Source organism: Mustela nigripes, chromosome 8 (assembly GCF_022355385.1).
Source record: "Mustela nigripes isolate SB6536 chromosome 8, MUSNIG.SB6536, whole genome shotgun sequence".
Lineage (NCBI taxonomy): Eukaryota > Metazoa > Chordata > Mammalia > Carnivora > Mustelidae > Mustela > Mustela nigripes.
The window spans coordinates 44,624,420-44,649,627 of NC_081564.1; the positions used below are offsets into that span (position 1 = coordinate 44,624,420).

The 25,208-nt window shown below is 42.1% G+C and overlaps 1 long non-coding RNA gene across 1 annotated transcript; it reads left to right on the forward strand.

Moving 5' to 3' along the window:
- Positions 1 to 14: 14 nt before the first annotated feature.
- Positions 15 to 25,208, forward strand: LOC132023532 (uncharacterized). Its single transcript, XR_009405982.1, has 3 exons — positions 15 to 469; positions 718 to 878; positions 24,952 to 25,208. It is a non-coding gene; the product is annotated as an uncharacterized LOC132023532 (long non-coding RNA).

A 25,208-nucleotide genomic window follows, 5' to 3' on the forward strand; every position in this document is an offset into this window, starting at 1 on the left:
CGGCCACGCGGGGAGGGCGGGGGCGGGACCACCGGGGGCGGGGCGGGGCGGAGGCGGGGCCGCCGGGGCCCTGGGGAGTGGGCCTGCTGTGCCCCGTGCGCGCACGCACCCTCCCGCTCAGGCCCGCCGCTCGCCTACCCCGCACACGCAGTACTCCGCTGGTGTTTTGCGGACTTTGCACGCACACAAACACACCACATTGCTCACACATCCGCAGCCTCACACACACACACACCAGTGTACGCGCCACGCTGCGCACATTCTCCGCGTTCAGCACACTGGCGTCCCGCCCTCTCCACGCTTTCCACGTTCCTCCGCATTCCTGTTACACACACACACACACACACACACACACACACGAATCACACAGAATACTCCCATACTCACATCCGCATATACGCACTACGCACCCGCCCCTCTCACATCTTCCAAAAGAGCGCGGTCTGCATCAGAGGACTCCCAACCCTCGGTACAGCACAGACGTTGGTGATGCGGATGGAACAGGAGGAAAAAATTCACCCATCCTCCTTCCACCCTTCCAAATAGTTATTTTCATTTTTATTTTAGTCGTTTTAGGTTTTCTTTTCTTTCTCTTCCTTTTATTTTCTAATAATGTATTTTTGTTTTGTTTTGTTTGTTACGTTTTCCTCCTGGGAAAGAGCTGGGAAACACGTTTTTTGACTGAATGGGTGATATGTGGTATTTTCCTTTTCAAAGGTGGAGGGCAAAATTGGGAATGTTACTCAAGGACATCCCACTAGGATGACACCAGCCGCCTCCCCCTTAAGACCTTTTGCCTCAAAGCTGGAAAAGCTCAGGAGCTGTTCCCTCCCTTCCTCATGCATATGACCTTATTGCTCGCCCAGGGATGGTTTGGGGTAAGTAAAAGTGGGAGAATCGCATTTTTTAAGTTAAAAAATATATTATTTTTTAAGTATAATAAGGCAATAATAGCCTTTTTAGAGAATTCAAATGCTAAAGTAAAAGTAGATGTCTCATACGCTCATACTATAAGAATCTACTCATTTTCTGCTCACCTCTCTGCGCCTCCTTCCTTCTTCCCAGTTGAACTGATAATGAATACTTATTTCAAAAGTAGAAAAAATAAAACAACAAATAAAAGTTCAGGATCAAATCAAAATATTTATCTGTTGTAGATAAACCATATTATTTTGTTCTTAATTTGTTTTAAAGATTTTATTTATTTTTTTGAGAGAGAGAGAGAAAGAGTGCACAGGCAAGGGGTAGGGGCAGAGGAAGAAGGAGAGGCAGAGAATCTTAAGCAGACTGTGCTGAGCATGGAGGCCAGTGTGGGGCTCCAACCCACCATCCTGAGATCATGACCTGAGCTGAAACCAGGAGTCGGCTGCTTAACCAACTAAGCTACCCAGGCTCCCCACTTTGTGCTTAATTTTAAAATAAGAACATTCCAAAATTTGGTAGAGAATTTCAAGTTAAATCAAGAAAGACTCGAAACTTTTCCCTGCCTTTGGTGTTAATGGATGAAACAGTTTTGACATTGCCATGCAACATTATTAGATAAGATTGAGCACGGGAGGTTTTGCTTTAAGAGTTTTGTTAAGCGGGGCCTGGGTGGCTCAGTGGGTTAAGCCGCTGCCTTCGGCTCAGGTCATGATCCCAGGGTCCTGGGATGGAGTCCCGCATCGGGCTCTCTGCTCAGCGGGGAGCCTGCCTCTCAGCCTACTTGTAATCTCTCTCTGTCAAATAAATAAATAAAATCTTTAAAAAAAAAAAAGAGTTTTGTTAAGCAAAAGGAGGGAAGAGAATATATTTTGAGTGCTGTCTGTGGGGTAGGTATTATGCCCATTGCACAGCCTAAAAACTAAGGTTCTGAGAGATGAAGGTATTTGCTAATGAACGATGGCGCTAGACCTTTAATGAAGTTCATCTGGCTCCAAAGCCTGTTTCCTTTTTACTGCCACACTTGCTGCTCAAAGTTGGTTTTGGCAGTGAGTCCTGGCCAGGCTGCTGATGGGATTCTTGTCAAAGTCACAGGAAAGAATGAGCCTGTAGATCAGCCACACACCTGGCTAAGTCCGTTTCACAATAAAGACTCCAAATAGAACAGCACCCTCATAATCGTCACCAGGCGACTCCATCTACAGAGGCCCTCTCCCAAAACCTAACAGTCCTAACACATGAAATTAAATCCCCATGACTCTGTTCTCTCTATCCAAATAATTTCTCATGACCCACCAGAGTGTCTCCATACTTATCAGAGCGTCTCCTTGTCATCAACCTCCCTCCCATCCATATGGCTCTCATCTCTCCCTCCTCTTCTGTCTGCCCTAACCCAGACCCTGGCTCTCCCAGGGGTTGTTCCCAGCTCAATCCCCCCTCCCACGCCCCGCAGCCATCTCTCTTCCAGCTTTGCTGAGCTCCTGCTTCCATAGCCTTGGGTGTTGCTCTAGACCCCCCTTGGGTTCCTTTTGACTCCTCCAGCAGAGTTGAAATTCTTCAAAGCAGACCCCGGTCTTCTACTGTATCTTTTTATTTTCTTCAGGGGCTAGTTCACAACTGGAGATACGGTCGGTGGCCAACGTCTAGGAACTGTTCAATAGGAGAGTCAAGGGATTGGGTTCTCCATATCCCCATGCTCAGAAATATGCCCAGACATCAGTGTTCATCTCCGATGAGGCCATATTTGTTGTCACTGTCTGCTCATACCAGCGCAGACTGTCCTGCATTTGCTCCTGATGGGACACCTGTCCCAGTTTATGCTCCAGCAGAACTTGCTCTAGATAACACTGTGACATAGGTCAGACTGGTTCTCCTGAGCCCTCTCCCTCCTCTCCTTTGTGATCAGGCCTCTTCACCCTGATGAAGAGTCTACTCTGGACAACTTGCCTTCTCTGCATTCCCTGTGTGCCTCCCCCAACCACATCTCCCAGCTGGTTAGCTCAGTCTCATCTCTTGGGATTTACAATAGACGAGGCTTCATGCAATCTACAGTGTAACAACACAACATTGAATAATCTGCCCTGGCATCCGTGGTCCCTTTCCTTTCCCCTAGCTGAACACTAATTTTGCTCAGGCATCTACCAGATTCCACCTTAGGTTGTACTTCAGGGGGGCCCAGTCCCCTTTGCTGTCCAAAGCTCTCTGATCTAGGCTGGTGGTAGTATCTGGATTAGGGTAGGCATGTGACAAATCCTGACCTCTGAGACTGAGAGGAGGTGTGCTGGGGGCTTCTAAGAAAGGTTTCCTTACTTCTAAGAGAGAGATCCTGGAGAAGGTCCTCTCTTGCTTGGGACACTCTCCTGCATGGATATGATGCCTAGAATGCTACAGCCACCTTGTGACCATGAGGGGAGCTATTCCTTGAGGGTGGCAGGACAAAGAGCTGGTGTCACCAAGGTCTGTGTTGACAAATGGGGGCTGCCCTGTTCCTGGACTTCTCACTGTGCAAGGCACTTTCTTTTGTTGTTGTTGTTGTTTTGGTTTTTTGCGGGGGAGGTTTTGAGTCATCGATATGTTTTTATTAGTCTCACCCATAGCATATATATCATATTACATATGTGCATTTATCATATCTATGCCTTTGTGCTATATATTTATGTACAATATATTTAGTCCTTATTCTGAAATGTCAAATATAAATGAAAAACATTTAATATTATATTCTGGAAAGTCATTATAAGTAAATGTAAGCATCTGATTACATCATTATGTCATGTGGTATAGACATGCCTGTGTACCTATATATTGTTTTTTGTTTGTTTGTTTTTAGGTTTGTAAGCCACTTTCTGTTGCAAGTATTCTGATACAGAGTGAGAATGGAAACAAGGGATGGGGGCACAAGGGGCCAAGAACGTCTCCCACATTGATCTGTGCTCATTATGTGCTAGCATTTTGAATGTGTCATTGATTTTATTCCTATTCCAACCTCCTTTGAAATTTATTATTGATGATGAAATTGAGACTCAGAGTGGATGCAGAACTTGTTCATGATCACAAGGAATAGAAGTATGGAAAGTGATATTTGAACCCAGGCAAAGGGAGTAGAACTTCTCTCTCCATTATGCTGTTTTACTGTGTTTGTACGCAAATGTTTGAGTAAATGTCAGAATGAAGTTTCTGGTTCTGCATTTTGCAACCTTAAGGTTATAGATAATATCCCTCAAAATAAAAGAATTGCTGATAGGGTGCTCTGAGAAGGGACAGGAGCACTGTATGCAAGTGGTACACATAGATTTTTTTTTTAAAGATTTTATTTATTTATTTGACAGAGAAATCACAAGTAGGCAGAGAGGCAGGCAGAGAAAGAGAGGGGAAGCAGGCTCCCTGCTGAGCAGAGAGCCTGATATGGGACTCAATCCCAGGACCCTGGGATCATGACCTGAGCTGAAGGCAGAGGCCTAACCTACTGAGCCACCCAGGTACCCTAATATCGCTGCCTTTCACAGGCAATATCCCAACCTATAACTAAATCTTAAATGATACATATAGATTTTGATTATTGCCTTTGATAGGCAATATCCTTGCCTGTCTACTCAATAAATATTCTTAAGATGGAAGTTTTAGCTAGTCAAATAAATTTTTTCCCAATTACCAGCCCAGAATACAAAAAGGAGGGAGAATAGAAGAAAACAATGACCCATAATACAATTTCCCAGAGTCATCAGGGGTTGGATACACCCCTAATCTTTTCTTAAGCATATAGTAACATAACTGGAAGTAAGCATGCTTGCATTTATTATTATTATTATTAAACATGATTATGTGAGCATTTTCCTCTGGCATTAAAAATTCTTAGAAAATCCTACATTTAAAATTAGCTATACTGTAATTTATTTAGCATTTCTCCTATTACAACACTTTTTGGTCCTTTCTCCTATTATAAGACCTTTCTCTTTAGTATAAGTTTCTTTTAGTTTTTGTGATTAAAAATAGTGCTAATAATTATTTGATATCTAAATTTTATCCACATTTCTTATTATTTCCTTAGGATACATTTCTGGGATTCCAGAGTCATAACATACGAAATAATTGTGAAAACTGCTAATTCCTAAGCACAAATTGCTTTTCAGAAATGCTATGCCAATTTTACACTTCCATCAGAATGGTTAAATTATTTGAGATTTTTCTCAAAGCTCCCAATGATTCTCTGCAAGCAGACTTTATAGCCACTAAGCTTCCTATGTATCTGTTTGCTATTTTATAACCCCGCCAGACAATGCTTAAATTCTCTTAAATAAATATATTGAATAAAACAAGGTATTAATAAAATAAGAAATTTTAAAATGGGTTGGAGAAAATTGAAAATGGGAAAGATAACAGAAAGCCAAGAATGAGGGAAAACTTAAAAAGGGAAGCAGGAAGGACACACACTTGGCTCTAAGCTTTTTAGCAACCAATGCTGAAGAGGGATAGGATCATTTTTGTGATTCTTCAGTGTCCAGAAGATCAAAACTATCCACTTGCATGATAGAAGGCCAGCTATTGCAGAGAAAAGTGAACCATATAGAACAATGCACAGTTTCCTCAATCATTTTTTTCCTTCAAATTTTTATTTAAATTCTAGTTATTTAACAAACTGCAGTATTGGTTTCATGAGTAGAACTCAGTGATTTGTCACTTACATATAAGAACCAGTGCTCATCACAACAAGTGTCCTCCTTTTACCCATCAGCCATCTTGCCCTCCCCCCGCCCACCTCCGTCCATGAGCCCTCTGTTTGTTCTCTATCTCCAAGAGTCTCTTATGGTTTGTTTCCCTCTCTCTCTCTCTTTTTCTCCCTTCTCCCTATGTTCATCTGTTTTGTGTCTTAAATTCCGTATGTGAGTCAAATCATATGGTATTTGTCTTTCTCTGTCTGATTTGTTTTGCTTAGTATAATACACTCCAGCTCCATCCACATCATTGCATATGGCAGGATTTCATCCTTCTTGATGCCTGAGTAATATTCCATTGTGCATATGTACCCCATCCTCCTTCTCTATTCATCAGTCAATGGACATTTGGGCTCTTTCCATAGTTTGGCTTTTGTTGATAATGCTGTGTAAACACAGGGGTGCATAAATCCTTTCAAATCTGCATTTTTGTATCCTTGGGGCAAATACCTAGCAGTGCAATTGCCAGATCATAGGGTAGTTCTATTTTTAACTTTCTGTTCCTCAATAACATCTTAATGGCAAGTGCATCAGTGAATTTCATGGAACTGTTTTGGGGACAGTCCTTTATATAAACTGACAACCTAACGTCAAAGGACTTCAGGAAACCTCAACATAGTGCAGTTTATGGACTGCATCTGCTGGGCTGGCTTCCAGGAGAATGGGTGCACTCCTGACCCTTGGGTGGTCCTGCCTAACTACTGTTCTCCTTGAGTCATCAAGTGGCTCAGTTTGAGGCTTATTCTCCAGCGGGTACCTGGGATGGAGTTAGCTTAAGTGTGAGGTTAAATCATGTAAACAACAGTAGAACAAGGAGTTAGAACTCTCTGCTTATAATAGTTCTGAAGCCTGACATGAACTTAAATACCCTCACAGCCAGGAGGTAGATAGAGCACAGGAAGAACACATAGCAGGATGCTACTGAGCCCTGGTAGACAGAGTGCTTGACCATGGACATCAAGTGGCCACATGGCTGGAACTTTCCATCCTGAACTAGGTTCTGTCCTAAGGTTGGTGGGCCTAGAAACGACCTACCATGAGAAGGGAGTGACCTATCTGGGGTCAAGCCTGAGCAGATCAGAGGACACAAGCAAACCTGCACGAGCAGGTCAGCAGCACCTCTCTTTCAGTTCACACTTGCTGTTTGTGGCAAGCCCTTAGGACAATGTGATAGAGAAGGGAAAAGCTAGAGCTTGGTTAGTGGCTTGCCTGTTGCAATGGGCGGGGGGGGATAGATACCAGTGTAGGCTGAAACTGGATGGTGGCTACCCAATAGTCCCACTTAGGACTTGATGGTGGCTGGAAAAACAGAACTTCAGGTGGAAGACGTGGTCTTCCACTTTGTATAGAAAGAAGTGGCCCAAGGTTAGACTATACATGACTCATGGGCAGAGGGCAGTGGCTTGGCCTGTGCTCAGAACTGAGGAAGGAGTTAGACTGGAAAATGTGGGAGAAAGAGCTCTGGAGTAGAGGTCTGTGGATGAACATGTTGGAGTAAGCAGAAAATGTGAAGAGTTTTGTGTTACATGCTAATTCTCAGTGAAGAGAATTCACCATAAAAGAGGCACTAAATGACCAAATAGACAAAATGACTGAGTTGACATCAACCAGTTGACATCAACCATCCTCTATCATTGGCCTCCCCAGTGCTGGCATGATGAGCACAAGTGTCTAGAGGCATCAGGTGAGAAGATGAGTCACCATCCTGACAGTGATCAAGTAATTGACCTTGATCATCAGGAGGAGGGAGGCATTATTATGTCATGGGACAGAGGGAATATTTGTAGAAACCAGGTACTGCTCATAGTTGGCCTTATGAATTTTATATTCCTGAACTTTTTCTTATGAACCCTAGGAAGGGAAGAGCAGAACTACTCCAAGGCACAAGTACACAATTTTTGTCCCAACACATTCAAGTGGGATGTGCCTAAGACCATGATGTTTGTCTTGAACTTGAGCTGGATGTGTTTCAGAGAAGACCAAGGGAAACTAAAATGACTTGATCAGTAGTGACAACAGCAAAAACTAACCTGCCAAAAAAAAACCAAGCGATTTTTGAACATCCTAGTGCATTGTTACTCTAAATTGAACAACACTTATAACAGAACCCATTAATTTGTCTTATTTGACATGGAGCCTAGGGGAAGGAAAATAAATAGAAAGAAGTATAAAATGTTACTAGGCATGTCTTAAAAGCACAATGTATAGATGACTAACATCCATCAAAATAAATCCACTCACCCTTGTATTCCTAGAACCTTTCATGGTTTCTGGCACATACTAAGTGATACTAATGATTGGTAAGAGCAGGAGTTTGGATCTCCTACTAACTTCCTAATCCTGGGAAAGTTTTTGGGTTGAGCTGTAAGAAATTGCCAATTTTCCAGGTCAAAATCATGAAATTGCCATTTAGCACATCAAATTTGGCAAATACCAGCAGTTTTGTATGCTTTACCCTAATACTAATTTCTCTACACTTTGGTTTCCTCATCTGTAAAATGGAGATAATAATATAATCTTCCTTATTGGATTGTTGTGATGATTAAATTAATGCATATAAAACATGTAGCACTGGGCCCATTAAGTTCTAGGTGCTATTATTGATATTACTATGACTATGTCAAAAGTATTAGTTGAGGGCACCTGGGTGGCTCAGTGGGTTAAGCCACTGCCTTCAGCTCCGGTCATGATCTTGGGATCCTGAGATTGAGTCCCACATCAGGCTCTCTCCTCGGTGGGGAGCCCGCTTCCTCCTCTCTCTCTCTCTGCCTGCCTCTCTGCTACTTGTGATCTCTCTCTATCAAATAAATAAACAAAAATAAAATCTTAAAAAATACATTAGTTGAATGAATCAGTGCATGTGTGAATGGAAAATAATCTAAAATCAAGGCCATTCTTCAGTCTACTGAATGGGAGAACATTTTTGCAAGTCATGTATCTGATAAGGGGCTAATATCCAAGTATATAAAGAACTCATACAACTGAAAATAAAAACCAAACAATCTGATTAAAAAATGGACAGAAGAGGGAAGCCTGGGTGGCTCAGTCAGTTAAGCGGCTGCCTTCAGCTCAGGTCATGATCCCAGGGTCCTGGAACCGAGTCCCAAATTGGGCTCCTTGCTCAGGAGAGCCTGCTTCTTCTTCTCCCTCTGCCCCTCCACACCCCCACCAACTCATGTTGGTGGGGATGTGGAGTCCTGGTGCTCTCTCTCTCTCTCACTTACTCTATCTCAAATAAATAAATAAAATCTTTAAAAAAATAAAAAATGGGCAGAAGATCTGAATAGACATTTTTCCAAAGAAGACATAGAGCTGGCCAACAGGTACATGAAAAGATGCTCAACATAATTAATCATCAGGGAAATGCAGGTCAAAACCATGATGAGATGTCACCTCACACCCCGTAGAATGGCTGGTATCAAAATGATAAGAAATAATAACTGTTAGTGAGGATGTGGGGAAAAAAAAAACCTTGTGCACTTTTGGTGGGAATGTAAATTTGAGAAAGCACTGTGAAAAACAATACGGAGGTTTGTCAAAAAATTTAAAATAGAACTACCATATGATCTGGCAATTGCACTTCTGGTATTCATCTGAAGGAAATCAAAACACTAAGTTGGAAACATTCATGTGCACCCTGTTCATTGCAGCATTACTTATGATAGCCAAGACATGGAGATCTCCTAAATGTCCATCAGCAGGTGAATGGACAAAGAACATATCATACACATGTACACACACACACTGGAATATTACTTACCCATAAAGAAGAATGAAATCTTGCCATTTGTGTCAACATGAATGAAGCTTGAGGGCATTATTCTAAGTGAAATAAATCAGACAGGGTAAGATAAATACTGTATGACCTCACTTATATGTGAAATCTAAAAACCAACCAACCCAAACCAAACTAAAACAAAGCTCATAGATATATAGATTGGTGGTTGCCAGCAGCTGGGGCAGGTAAAATAGGTGAAGTGGGCCAAAAGGTACAGATTTCCAGTTGTAAAATGAATAAGTCATGGGGATGTAATGTACTGTGGGATGGCTCTAGTTCATAACAGTGTACTGCATATTTGGAAGTAGCTAGGAGTAGATCTTCAAAGTTCTCATCAGGAGAAAAAAGATTTGTAACTATGTAAGGTGATGGGTATCAACTGGACTAGTGTGGTAATCATTTTGCAATCTATGCAAATATTGATTCATAACATTGAACACCTGAAATTAATATAAGATTATGTCAATATTATCTTAATTTAAAAAAGGGAAAAAAATTAATGCCATTCTTACTCTGATGAAAATAATTTTAAAAACGTTTAGACTGGGGGCACCTGGGTGGCTTAATCAGTTAAATGATGGACTCTTGGTTTCAGCTAAGGTCGTGATCTCAGGGTCGTGAAACTGAGCCCTGCGTTGGGCTCTGGGCTTAGCTTGGTCTTGCTCTCCCTCTCCCTTTGTTCCTCCCCCTCCTCACTCATTCTCTCTCTCTCCCTCTAAAATAAGTAAATAAATCTTTAAAAAATTTTTGAATCTGATATTGAAGGATGCCAGGGACGCTGTTGGTAGGCTGTATCTACTTTGCAGGGTCTTTTCAATGTACTTAACATAATGTAGATACTTCTGTTGATTAAGCTATATTTCCTCTGAATCCATTTCTTAAGAGATTCCTCCTTTGACAATCTATTTTTCTTTATGGTATTTTCTGAAAAGAATGTTGTTTGGGATCTCATTTGCTAACATTTTTCTAGTGTTCATTGACGAATTAATAAAGTTGTGCCCTGCGTTGTTGCCAAAGCACTCTTTCTCTCCTCCCGCGTGGGGCATCTGAATGTTGCCTTAGGTCGAGTGGTGCTTGGAGTCCTGGTCCTGGCTTGTCTTTGCATGAAGATTCCACTGTACCTCTTTTCCCCAGAGAGAGGAGAGCCACGCTGACATAGAGGAACTTCACAAAATGGCCCCACTTTCCCCCCGAGAAGCTGAGAGCCACCCAGGCCGTTTTTATACTTTGCTTTTTGGTACACTCTCACATCTTTGCATTTATTATTCATCATAGTGACATCACAAAATGTTAGGTTTCCCTCCCTTCCACGATAGGGTTTGCTGATGCTTTCCTGGGGGCCAGTTGCCTTTGGCAGAGTTCCATCAAATACTTGCAGTTAGTTGCATGAGCTAAAACTCATGGTGAACCGTGAGCTCTACAAGGCAGGGAGCCTCCTCTGTGACCCAGTGGACTAAACCCTGTGGTGGAGAGGCCAGCCCCGCAGCTCTCACCCCCTAGCCAGATGCCTAGATTTTTGTCTGAAGTGTTTGGTTTTCATTTGGAGGCTTAGCATGCTTGTGTAACTCTCCCACGTCCCTCAGAGCCTAACATTTATTTAAAGACAGTCAGGTTAATAATTGGAAAGTACCCTCTCACTGATCTGGCCCTGGGGGATAAAAGCTTTTTATTATGGATGCACCCAGAAGACATGCATCCTAACTGGAGTTGTTTTTAGCATTCCACTGGGGTTGTGGAGAGGTCGCATGAGAGCGTTGTCTTTTAATGTACTTTTGTTGACTCCTTACGTTTTCTTATCCACTTGCTAAACCCATAAAGGGTAAAAGTGTAGCAGACACATACACACAGACTTAGTTTCAAATTATTTGCAAAGTTGGCACTTGTTTCGCTTAATCTTTAATTGCACCAAAGCCATTTTAGAGAAGCCCCAAAAAGCTGGGTTCAGTCTGTAGGGAAAATGGACTAGAGAACTCCCATGCTATGGACAGTCTATCCCAGCCTTACACGGGAGCGAGACTGGACTTCAAGTTTAATTTGGTTTGCAGAGGAAACAGATTCCCTCCCTCCATGGTTGAACATGCAGAATATAATGTCTTTTATTCACATTTGGCTTTGGAGGCCCTTGTTTGGCCATTAGATGTCATGTGCCCAACTGTGTCTTAAAAATGGTGCAACTCTCAAGTGTGGCAGGAGGTTCATTATTTTGGTGAGGGTTCCTGGGTGGGCTTCTTACAGCTGAGAGGCAGGATGGCTTATAGGAAATTCAGTGAGACTGAGCGTGAGAGCGGGAGCCACCTGGAATCAGAAACTGTGTTTGTCTCATTCTTTTCTCAGTCCAATGCCATGTCCACCCCCTAGCACATAGTAGGTACTCACAGAATACCTTTGAATGAATGAATGAATCAATGGTCACAGATTATCTGAGGAACTACAGGCTTCTCAGATATAGAACCAAAGATTCTAGTATTCTTTTTTCTCATGAGATTTGGAGTTAATGGAACATAAGGCACGTGCTTCTAGTTTATAAGGGAGGCCATTGGACCAGGAACAATCAAGGACAATAAAGGACATTACCTTATTGTCCCATGATGGCCAAAAGCAGAGCCTTCCTACCCACTCCCCAAAGACCTCTCATCACTGGGCCCAACATGGGGCTGGAAGGAGCACGAGGGTCCTGAAAATTACTGCTAAGGGTCTGTGACTCCATTTGTATGTGTGCTTGTATGTATTTTACACCAGTTGGTGCTCCTTGTATGTATATGTGTGAGGTGTGTGTGTGCGTGTATGTGCAGGGGCGGGTGGTGGTTCTGGAATTGAGGGACCTTGTCCTTGTACACAGGATGTCCTCTCCCACTCCCCGCTCCCCAAGAGGTGCAGCTCAAGCTGAGCTTAGATCACAGCCCTTCACTGGACGCTGTCAGCTTTGGTGCATTCTGTGCAAGTGTAGGATTCATAGTTCCCACAACAAATGAAACAAGGCTGACGAAGGAACCACAAGCAGAAAGTAGAAGGGTATGGGGGTGAAATCCATGTGATTTCTAAAAAAAGAAATATAAGCAGATTTGCTGGGAAGAGTCACAATCAAGCACGATTTCTAGTCAGAGTGGTTCTTAGACATCTGTCTTTCATCTGGTACCAACATTCTAATACCATGGTGATGTGCCCGGCCCAGGATGGGATCAATGCCCTGAGCTGTTCCATAGTAAGTCCTGTTAGAGCTGGGCTCTGCAGGTGGCCCAAGGGCCAGTCTACTCTGGCTTATTCCTGGGGCTAGTCAGGCTCTGAGGGAGAAGGGATCCAGGGAGCTCTCCACAGAAAACAAAGAAGCCTAGAGGCTGGTGCAGTGTCCTGCAAGGCTAGGGGCAGACAGTAGGCGGTAGGCAAGGTAGACCAGCTAACCAGAGGATCTTAGGGCACTGAGAGCTTCTACATTAAGTCCTGACAAGGCCCTCCAAGACCCTGGGGCTCTGGCAAGGCAAAAATTGTGCAGCAGGTAGAAGCAGAAATTCAATTGCTAAGGACTGGCGTTCTATGCCAAGAGCAAGGAAGGTTTCCACGTTCTGAGAAACCAGAATCCCAGGGAGGACCCTGGACAGAAATTCAGACAAGACTATTAGTCAAGACTATTTCTAAAATGGGGCATAAAAATAACAATAGCTTGCTAAATTAGAAGCACACTACAAGCTGGCATTGTATTAGACCCTTTGTAATGATGACTTCATCCAATATGCACAAAGCTCATGCCAAGGGTAAAATTTTTCAGATGAAGAAACAGACTGAGAGGAGTTCCAAAGTCACAGGGTCACAGAAGGTAGTCGATGGGGGAGCTGGGACTTAACCCCATGTCTGTAACTCTATGGGCTGTGGGTTTAACGCTGGTACACTGCATGGTGGGAGCGTGGTCAGGGAGCAGGGACAAGGTGAAGCACAATGCTATTGAGCACTAGCTGGGGCTCAGTCCAGCCCTACAGCAGACATGCGCACATACATTGTGTCCTTTAACCTTCATGGTGTCCTTGTCCTCGTTTCTTTTTTTGTTTTCCAGATGAGGGATCCAAACACATAGAGACGAAATGGCTGGCCTAAAACCACACAGGAAAAAGGCAATAGCCCAGTTAATGGGACTGCATGTCAGAGCAAAGCCAGGAGCAAGACTGCCCTGAGGCTCACGGGCCACGGGGAAGGAATTCAGGATGTAATTCCTGCTACACATTCAGGCCTCCTTAATCCGAAGGCTGGGCTCCTAAAGGTTCTCTAGGGTAGAGAGCAATTGTGAACCTACATGACTGTAAGGAGTCTGACTTCCTGTTCTAAGTGTAAGGAGTGGGTTTCACCTAATATAACCCAATGATGCAGTTCGTCTCCAGAATGAATGAGTCATGGATTTAGTCCTTACGTTGAGTTCAACACCTTACACGCATCTCCCTGCTCAAAGCCAGCTAAATCAGTAGGTGCTATTATAGATTAAGTGAAAGCTAATTTTAACTCCAGCTATGTGTCATTTCTTTTGAGTTCTCTAAACCTGGGTGCAATTATTACTCAGACGAAGCGAAGAGAATTAGGCAGGTTATTTCATGCCTTTTTAAAAAAGACTATGGAACTTTGACTCTTTATATTTTTTTATGTACAGTTGAGTGAACAGTAAAGACAACATAATGTTGGAGAACCAGAGGTTTAGAAATTATCCATCAAGGGGTACCTGGGTGGCTTAGTGGATTAAAGCCTCTGCCTTCAGCTCAGGTCATGATCCCAGGGTTCTAAAATGGAACCTTGCATCCGGCTCTCTGCTCAGCAGGGAGCCTGCTTCCCTTCCTCTCTCTCTGCCTGCCTCTCTGCCTACTTGTGATCTCTCTCTGTCAAATAAATAAACAAAATCTTAAAAAAAAAAAATTATCCATCAAGTAACAATCAGCCAATCAACAAATATTTTTTGACTGCCCACTCTGGGTCCTGCCCTGTTTTAGGCGTTAGGCTGAGAGGTCATTTAGAGAGGTCATTTAGACTAGTGCCTCTTTAACTATCTGTGAAGAAAGACCATTAAAAAAAATTCTAATCCATTGTTGACCAATATTTCATAATGTACAATAAAACTGGGTTATGAGAAAAATGATCACATAGTTGGAAGTCATGACAATATCAAATTGCTAAAAAGTTTATAAACATTTTTTGTACTTTTTTCATTACAAACAGTTTGTGAACTGGCACTGGTCCACACACCACACTTCGAGAAACACTGGTTTAAACAAGGCTTGACTACTCTGAAGCCATCCCAACAACTGAAAAACTAGTTTTTGCTGCTGTTTCTTTCCATTTTTTTCTTTTTGCTTATCATGTTAGTGGAATTTCCAATGCTTGATGACGATTTTTAAAGAAACTCTGTTTCAAGGTAAACTACTCTCTCCCCACCTGAGGGATAAGGGAGAAAGCCTTCCTTCAAAGACCAACCTATGAAAGATACATAAATAATGAAAGAAAGAAATATAAAGTATAACACCAAGCTGAGGGGAACGAAGGAGGCTACGGTTATGCTTACAAGGAAGGATCACAAATGGTCAAAAAGTTACTTTTAGAGGAAAACTATGACTCACAAGACAGCTACAAAAAGAGTGACTGTGTGGATTCACACAGATACGGAATGCAGAAATCTATTTTTATAGAATTGTCCTTTCTGGCACTGTTCTTGATGCCGTGGCAGAAGGCATATTCATATATATATTTTTTTTAACTTGGAATGAAGTTAACAGAGAATTTTGGCAAGAGCGAAAAACAGGGCATGAAACTCATGAGATCAAATTTTTCTTTTCCCTAGATACTTACCCACAGGCAAAAACCAGAAAAGAAAAAGTAAGAAGAGACTGACTTAATTTATCTTAAAGACACTAACTTCGTAGAAAAATATTCAAAATACAAACGTCACTTTCTAAAATCTCAATTTCCTATTAGTGTCTTGAAGGAAAAACTTCCTCACCCTCATTGGAAAGAGTGTTTCTGTATTTCAGTTCAAACGCTAACGCTAACTCCAGGCATTTAAGAATGGAAGATGCAAATAGTAGGTGATATTTACTAGTGTTATTGATGAATAAGAAGAGACAAGATTCTGGGTGTTGTGGTTGTTTGTTGGTGTATAAAAGACCACTTTAAAATACAGGGACTTGGGCGCCTGGGTGGCTCAGTCGGTTAAGCCTCTGCCTTTGGCTCAGGTCATGATCTGCTCTCTGCTCAGCGGGGAGCCTGCTCCCCCGCCCCCATCTGCTTCTCTGCCTACTTGTGATCTCTGTCTGTCAAATAAATAAATAAAATTTTTAAAAAAATACAGGGACTTAAAACAACTATAGATGGTCCCTGACTTACAATGTTTCGACTTAGGATTTTTTGACTTTATGATGGCGTGAAAGTGATATGCGTTCAGAAGAAACTGTACTTGGAATTTTGAATTCTGATCTTTTCCAGGGCTAGCGGTGGGCAGGTACCATTCTCTCGTGTTTTGCTGGGCAGTGGCAGCGACATCCGCCCAGGCAACCACACCATCGTGAGGGGAAACAAATGATACATTCACAACCATTCTGGACAACCATTCTGTTTCTTACTTTCAGTACAGGATTCAGTAAATTATATTAGCCATTCAACTCTTTATTATAAGACAGGCTCTGTGTCAGCTGATTTTGCCCAACTATTGGCTAACATAAATGTTCTGAGCACGTTTAAGGTACACTAGGCTAAGCTGCGGTGTTCAGTACTTTAAGTATATTAAATGCCTTTTTGACTTTATGATGCAGTCACATTGGGATGCAGTCATGTTGTGAGTCAAGGAGGATCTGTATGGCTTTAGTCATGATTCAGCAATCTGGGCTGGGATCAGCGAGGTGGTTCTGCTGGTCTTGCCTGGGGTCTCTGATGCACGTGTCTTTATCTGATGGGCTGTAATAACAAAGCTAGCTTCACAGTGTGCCTTGCGTGGTCTCACATCTCTTTCTACATCTCTCCTTTCTCCTGCAGGGCAGTTGGACTTCCTTGTGGCGTGGAATCTGGGTTCCAAGAGGGAGAATTCTAAGATGACAAGTGCTTATCAAATCTCTCCTTGCATCTCCTTGCAACTGTCTCATTTGCCAAAGCCAAGTCACACAATCAAACTCAGAAGCAGTGTAGAAAGGAGCAACACAAGGGCAGGAATTCTCAGAGGCGTGGTTCATGAGGAATCACTAATGTACTCAAGCAGGACATCATCTTAGCTAATTATGTCTGCAATGACCCCATTTCCATTTTCTGAGGGGCTGGGGGTTAGGACTTCAACCTCTGAATTTTGGGAGAGAACATAGTTTAACCAATAACAGTCTTCCCTCTTGTCCTCTCACATGAAAATATATTCACTTCATCCCAATACTCCCCAAAGTCTTATCTCATTCCAGCGTCAACTCTAAACCCCAAATCTCATCTATATCAGGAACTCTTTTCATCTGTGGCCTTGTGAACTCAGACAACAAGTTATCGGCTTCTCAAATACAGTGAGAGAACAAACTTGGATGACATTCCTATTCTAAAAGGGAGAAATTGAATGAAGAAAAAGTGTCACGGGTCCCAAGTGTCTCTGAAAGTTATCAGGGCAAATTCTATTCAGTTTTATGGCTTAAGAATGATCCTCTTTGGCCTGATGCCTTGTCCTCTCAGGATCTGACATTATTTTCTTTAGCTATTATTATAATAGCTGAAAGGACTTTGTCTTTCAGAATCAATAGGAGAATACTTTAAAGAATGTTAAGCATAGAAAAGCACAAGCAGCAGACAAGTGTCTAGTATTATTAGTCCAGCTAAACCCAAATAAACCCAATTCAATATCCCAACATAACTTTAAAATAAAATAATGAGCTTTCTTGGGCTGTGAGTTGAGAAAACTGGAGGGTGGTCAAGATTCATGGCTCGAGTAATAGCTTGGTTTTAGGGCCTGGGTTAGCCTCTTACTTCTCAGTGAGCACTGATTACGAAGGTTTTCTTTTTGCTCTCCTCTATAGTAAATATATTACAACAGTAACAGTGCAATCTAAGGTACTAGTTAAGATAATACTAACTACTTTCCCAGATAGCCTCCCCAACCTTGGTGGCTTAATTTAATGAAAAACCTGTTTCTTATTTACTCAACAACCCAATGCAGGGGTGCAGAGTGCAACTTTCCAGGGGGCACCCAGACTCTTTCCGGTGTTGTGGACCGCCATCTCCTAGGGCCTTAGAGTCCTTTGCCTCCAGCCAGGAAGAGATAAAACATTAAAAAAAAAAAATCACGTAAGAGATTTCAATGGGCCATTTATCCTCAGTTTTCACTGGCTCCAAATCTGCCCTATGACCCCATTTAGATGAATGCACGTAGCTTGGGAAATGTATTCCCAGAGCAGGGACCACTTCTCAGAATGATTCTACACCTTGGAAAGCGAGCACCAGTCCTTGGTAGGAAGCTAGTCATTTCCATCACAACAGCCCAGATTATCTTGATAGTGCTCAGGAGTCTGTGGTGTATCTTGTCTCTATCTCTTCCTGTTACTTACATACCACAGACTCTGTCCCTCTCACCTCTCCTCCCATCTCCTCAGGGCTGCACGTGTAGTTTACTCACATTTTCCAGTTGTTTTATAGGCCTGGCTATCTAGCCATTCTTGGAATCCTCTTTGGAATTTACTTCTATGAAAAAGACACTCTATGAGATAAGGCAATAACTGGTAAGCCCCATAAACAAAACTAGATCTTCTGTAAATCCATAGTAAAGCTTGATAGAAATGAGTAGGCTGGGTCCACACTGCCTTCTTAAGAAGTACTGAAGTTCACACCCCATTTGTTCTGTGAACTGCCCAGCATTGGTCAGATGGGGCACCTGGGTGGCACGGTTAGTTAAGCAACTGATTTCAGCTCAGGTTGTGATCTCAGGGTCATGAGTCATGGGATGGGGTCCCCCTTCTGGCTCTGCACTCAGCAGGAAGTCTGCTTGAGATTCTCTCTCCCGCTGCCCTTCCTTCTTGGGCTTGCTCTCTAAAATATATAAATAAATCTTTTTTTTTTTTAAAGTATTAAGTGACCATAGATTTGGTTTAAAAATTATTTGGGGCACCTGGGTGGCTCAGTGAGTTGAGCCTCTGCCTTTGGCTCAGAGGGCATTGAGCCCCTGGGATTGAGCCCCGCATCAGACTCTCTGCTTGGCGGGGAGCCTGCTTCCCGCTCCCCCTCTGCCTGCCTCTCTGCCTACTTATGATCGATCTCTCTCTCTCTCTGTCAAATAAATTTTTAAAAAACTTAAAAAAATTTTTTATTAGACCTATGTTCTAGGGCTCAAGTGAAATGAATTCAGGATTATGACAAATATTTACCTACCTATTGTTCTATATAAGGCACTCCTATAGAGATCTTAAAGACACAAAGAAAAAAAAGTCCTTGGATTAGCTTTTGTCCTTAAGAGTTTTCCTCCTGTCTTGTTACATAGCCCATTTACTGGGTCTGTCCGGCCAGTTCTAACCAAATACATGTCTCTAAGGTGATGTATTTTGAACACAGAAACAAAGTGTATGTAGTGAACTCAAATACTCGCTGGTGACATATTTTAAACTTCCCAGTAGTGATATAGTGTCATAGAGACTATTCAAGTCGTAAAACATAGGGTCACCAATGTAAAAATGATCCAAGAGGGTATGTAGAGTCTACTTTCTGATTTTCACTCAAAATCTCTGCCAGATACATTGCTAAATTCATGTCAACAGAATGAAGGTTCCAGTCCTTAAATCTCCACTCAGGCTGGATGGATGGTTTAACTACCCACTAGCTTATTTGTACTCATCAACAAAATGAGAATGATGGTTTCTGGCTTACCTTTCAGGGTTAGCTCTGAGCTGGTAGGAAAGAATTTCATAAAGAAGAGGTACTAATTTTTTTTATCCTAGCACTACTGTAATCACACACACCTGGGGTGGAAAGAAGGCATCTTCCTTAATAACAAATGTATAAAATTACTGGCTCTGCCCAACAGCATATTTCACATAAAGGTCAACCTGGAGTGTGTGAAGGGAGCCCTGGAGTGGAACCTCATGCGATTGGAATGTGAATTCTTCATAGGGTCTTTGGCAGAACTAACTACCAGGGAGTGCCCTAATGGGAGGTAGCAGTGTCAGGGCTCCAACCAAAGCTGGAATCTGCCTGCAGTGAGCAGAACTGGATACTGAGATCCTGACTCTGGTTTGCTTAATGCTGGGGATTCTGAGCTCAGAGGACGAGCCAGACACAAGCCACATGACGAGGGAGCATGATTATTTCCCGAGGAGCTCTTAGAGCCACATGCCTGGAACAGGCAGGCCCACAGTGAAGGGAAGTGGGGGTGAGGTGTGCTGGAATCTGGGGCAGGCAGACAGCTGGGTTCTGGAGACCATTTCATGATAATGAGGACATGGGCCACTCCCTGAACCTTGGCTTCGCTTCTTATCTCCAAATAAAAATGGGCAGTGGGGGAAAAAAAAAAATGGGCAGTGGGGAATGCCTGGGTGGCTCAGTTGGTTAAGCAGCTGCCTTCAGCTCAGTCATGATCCCAGCGTCCTGGGATCGAGTCCCACATCGGGCTCCTTGCTTGGCAGGGAGCCTGCTTCTCCCTCTGCCTCTGCCTGCCATTCTGTCTGCCTGTGCTCGCTCTCTCTCCCTCTCTCTCTCTCTCTGATAAATAAATAAAATCCTTTAAAAAAACAATGGGCAGTGGTCCAGCATAGGAAATGCTGTCAATAATATTTTAATAACTTTATATGGTGACGGATGGTAACAGTACTTGCTGCAGTGAGCATTTCCTAATGTATGTAGGTGTCCAATCACTAAGTTGTACACCTGAAAAAATATAACGTTGTATGTCAACGGTACTTCAATTAAAAATAAAAATACAAAGAAAAGTAAAGATAACAGAAGTACAGTTAGTGAGATTCTTTTAAAGCAGGAGGTCATAAGAGAAGCGTAATAAAAGGGCATACACTCACTTATGTGCACACATACATATGTATTTTTTTTTAATGATGGGATAGTTTGGTTCATGAGATACTTTCTATCATAGGGTTTGCAATGACATCAACCAGTTGGATGGCAGAACTATCTTCATTATCTAATTGCCCCTGGCTTTTAAGGGGGAGGCCTCACCAGGTGTGTGATATTGCAAGAAGTAAGAAATGCCTTTGTTTTCCAGCTCTGTTTGTATTCTTTTCATTGTTATTGGTAATATATATGCCTCTCTTAGCCTAGAACAACATCGCTGTTTTCTCCATGAAGTGATGATGAAAAGGCAAACTACAACCTTCCCCTTAAGCTGAGCCAAAGGGAAGTGGTTGTATTTAACAATACACTTCAATGAAGAATAACAATATTAGACAGGACCCAAGATCTCTGATCCCAGCTCATATTCCTAGGAGGGTTTAGGAAGACAGAAGGACAAAGTTGCCTCATAGGGAAGGGGGGATAAAGGAAGGAGAAGGAGAAAACCCATGCTTTGCTTATGGGAGCATCAGCCCAAATCTGATGTTAGCCCATCCCTGTGCTAAAGGGACATTACTGAGTTTGATGATGCCCTTGGCAAGACACAGGGAGTTTATCACCCTTACATGTTTAGGTTCTGGACTCTGGGGAAATTCTTTTCAACAGTGGTGTGGTTGAGCTGCATTTCCATCTTAAAATCTGAAGGACTTAACTATGCATGAATCACTTCTGAAGCATTGGGAGGCCAGCCAAACCCCAAATTCACTTGTGTTCTTTTGGGTTTGTTCATAACCAACTATGCATGTCTGTTGCACCCACCCCTGTAGGACTAAGGAGCCCAGCGGCTTCCTTGTGTACCAGCCTTCTATAGCCTTCATATTTCAGATTGGCCTCCCCTGGGAGCTTTTTCCTTTGTCCTCCCAGAGTCCTTCTAGGAACTTGAACTTGGCATCAGCAATACTATGTCCTGCTCATTAATTCCTACTTTTCTTTCTTTCTCTTAAAAAAGAAAAAAGATTTTATGTATTTATTTGAGAGAGAGCAAGCAGGAGCAGGGGCAGAGGGAGAGGGAGAAACAGACACTCCACTGAGCAGGGAGCCCCATGCAGGGCTCAGTCCCAGGATCCTGGGATAATGACGAATTGAAGGCAGATCTTAACTGACTGAGCCACCCAGATGCCCCTATTCCTACTTTTCTTAAAACATGAACACAACAGGGATGCCCACTCTCACCACTATCTTTCAACATAGTGTGAGAAGTCGTAGCCTCAACAATCAGACAACAAAAAGAAATAAAAGGCATCCAAATCAGCAAAGAAAAAGTCAAACTCTCTCTCTTCACAGATGACATGATACTTCATGTGGAAAATCCTAAAGACTCCACTCTCAAATTACTAGAACTCATATAGCAATTCAGCAATGTGGCAGGATACTAAGTCAATGCACAGAAATCAGTTCCTTTTCCATACACTAATAAGAGAAAGAGAAACTGTAGAAAGAGAAACTAAGGAATAGATACCTTTCATAATAGCAACAAAAACCACAAGATAACCAGGAATAAACCTAACCAAAAAGGTAAAGAAACTACAGAACACTTATGAAAGAGATTGAGGAAGACACAAAAAGATGGAAAAACATTCCATGCTCATGGATTGGATGAATAAACATTGTTAAATGTCTATCCTGCCCAGAGCAATTTACACTTTCAATGCCATCCATATTAAAATATCATTGGCATTTTCCAAAGAGCTGGAGCAAACAATTCTAAAATTTGTATGGAGCCAGAAAAGACCTTGAATCACTAAGGGAATGATGAAAAAGAAAAACAAAGCTGGGGGCATCGTATTGCCTGACTTGAAGTTCTATTACAAAGCTGTGATCACCAAGACAGCATGGTATTGGCATGAAAACAGACACATAGACCAATAGAACAGAAAAGAGACTCCAGAAATGGACCTTCAACTCGATGGTCAACTAATCTCTGACAAATCGGAAAAAAATATCCAATGGAAGAAAAGACAGTGTCTTCAATAAGTGGTGCTGGGAAAATTGGACAGCTACATGTAGAAGAATGAAACTAGACCATTCCCTTACACCATACAGAAAGATAAACTCTAAATGGATGAAGGACCTCAATGTGAGACAGGAATCCATCAAAATCTTAGAGGAGAACATAGGTTACTATGAATTGTCGAATAGGTTACTATTCGACATTGGCTACAGTAACTTTTTTCAAGACATGTCTCCAAAGGCAAGTGAAACAAAAGCAAAAATGGACTTTGGGACTTCATCAAGATAAAAAGCTTCTGCACAGCAAAGGAAACAGTCAACAAAACTAAAAAGTAGCCCATAGAATGGGAGAAGATATCTGCAAATGACATTATAGATAAAGGGCTGATATCCAAGATATATAAGGAACTTCTCAAACTTAGCACTCAAAAAACAAATAACCTAGTCAAAAAATGGGCAGAAGACATGAACAGACACTTCTCAGAAGAAGACATACAAATGGCTAGCAGATACGTGATAAAATGTTCACTGTCACTAGCCATCAGGGAGATATAAATCAAAACCACAATGAGATATCACATTACAGTAATTAGGATGGCAAAATATAACAAAAGAGGAAACATCAAATGTTGGTAAGGAGCCCTCTTACACTGTTGGTGGGAATGCAAGCTGGTACAGCCACTCTGGAAAAACAATATGGATTTTCCTCAAGATGTTAAAAATAGCTACCCTATGACTCAGCAATTGCACTACTGGATATTTACCCCAAAGATACAAATGTAGTGAAAAGAAGGGCCATATGCACCCTAGTGTTCATAGCAGTAATGTCCACAATAGCCAAACTGTGGAAGGAGCTGAGATGCCCTTCAACAGATGAATGGATAAAGAAGATGTGGTACAAACAGACAATGGAATATTATTCAGCCATCAGAAACTATGAATACCCACCATTTGCATCCACATGGATGGAACTGGAGGGGATTATGTTAAGTGAAATAAGTCAAGCAGAGAAAGACAATTATCGTATGATTTCACTCATGTGAAACATAAGCAATAGCATGGAGGACCATATGGGAAGGGAGGGAAATCTGAAGAGGGAGAAATCAGAGAGAGACAATGCTCCCTCTGAAAGCATTGACCATGAGAGACTATGCTCCCTGGGAAACAAACTGAGGGTTTCAGAGGAGAGAGGGGTGGGGGCAGGGGGTAATATGGTGATGGGTATTTTTTTTTTTAAAAGATTTTATTTATTTATTTGTCATAGAGAGAGAAGCGAGAGCAAGCACAGGCAGACAGAGTGGCAGGCAGAGGCAGAGGGAGAAGCAGGCTCCCTGCCAAGCAAGGAGCCCGATGTGGGACTCGATCCCAGGATGCTGGGATCATGACCTGAGTCAAAGGCAGAGGCTTCAACCCACTGAGCCACCTAGGTTCCCCTAGGGTGATGGGTATTAAGGAGGGCACGTGTTGTGATGAGCACTGGGTGTTATTGGTAACTAATGAATCACTGAACACTACATCAAAAACTAATGATGTCCTATATGCTGGCTAACTGAACATAATAATAATCATCATCATAATAATAAAACCCAGAACTTGACATGTAATAGATGATGGGAATGATGGTCCAAACTCCTAAAAAGGCCTAGAATTTCTGGGACTGGATTTCTTTTTAAATGACATATCAGTGAAAATTTTGCAAATGCCTGTCCCAGATCTCATCAAAGCACTGGGTCATATCCCAGATCTATTTTAGGAGAGTAAAATGTAGCTAATGGAAGATATTTTGTGATCTAATTTATTATAACAAGAAAGAGCTTCTTGAAGCAGAAAGAAAAAAAAAAACACGAACAAGACATTTAATTTTCTCAAGCATCATCTTTCTCCCTTAGAACAGAACAGCCCCATCTTGCCATGAAAACACAGTGTGCCTTAAATCTTCTGCTTCATGTTTACAAGCACTTGCTCGTACATGCCTCCCTTTAAACTCCAGAGCAGCCTCTCTCCCCTTCCCTAGACAAAGTGTCATTAATCTCATCATATCTCCGGTATCTGTGACTGTGAGGGTAGGTGTTCCTGAGATGTTCATTTTGGGTACATAATCTTTTTTTTTTTTTAAGATTTTATTTATTTATTTGATAGAGAGAGAGAGAGAGAGCATGAACACAGGAGGAGCAGAGAGAGATGGAGAAGCAGACTACCCTCTGAGCAGGGAGCCCCATACATGGCTCCATTCTAGGACCCCAGGATCATGACTTGAGTCTAAGGCGGTGCCCCTCTGGGGCACCCAGGCATCCCAGATACATAATCTTGAGAAATATAACTAACAAATACAAGCCTCAGATATGTAGGTTTTATTTGGTCATCTTCAAAGCTGTTCTCAGGGGAAAATGCACTGTAATGTTACAAAGTTTTTCTTAAACAGCAATGACCATGTAAAATCAATGATATTATCTATCTTTTGATTGAGGAATGTAATAAAACATATCAAGGAGAACAACTGTCCCTGTACAAGAAAGAAAATTCGCAAGCCATGCTCTTCATTGTTGCCTTTTATAGGAAAATATGAAGCTCTGTGAGGAAGAAGACTTGATTTGAATCCATAGCTGGTCCGTTCTGATGCTGAGGATTCCGATGGCAGAACATCTCGGGGAAATGGCCAGGCGTTGCGGAAGAGTTCCTGATTGGGTGGAGAACAGCTTCTTTAATTTAGATTTTGCTTTACATTTGCATGGTAATGCAATAATTTTGGAATTTTTGTCATTTGTTGGATATTTTCCTTTAAGTAATCTTGTATAAAAATGATGTAAACTCTT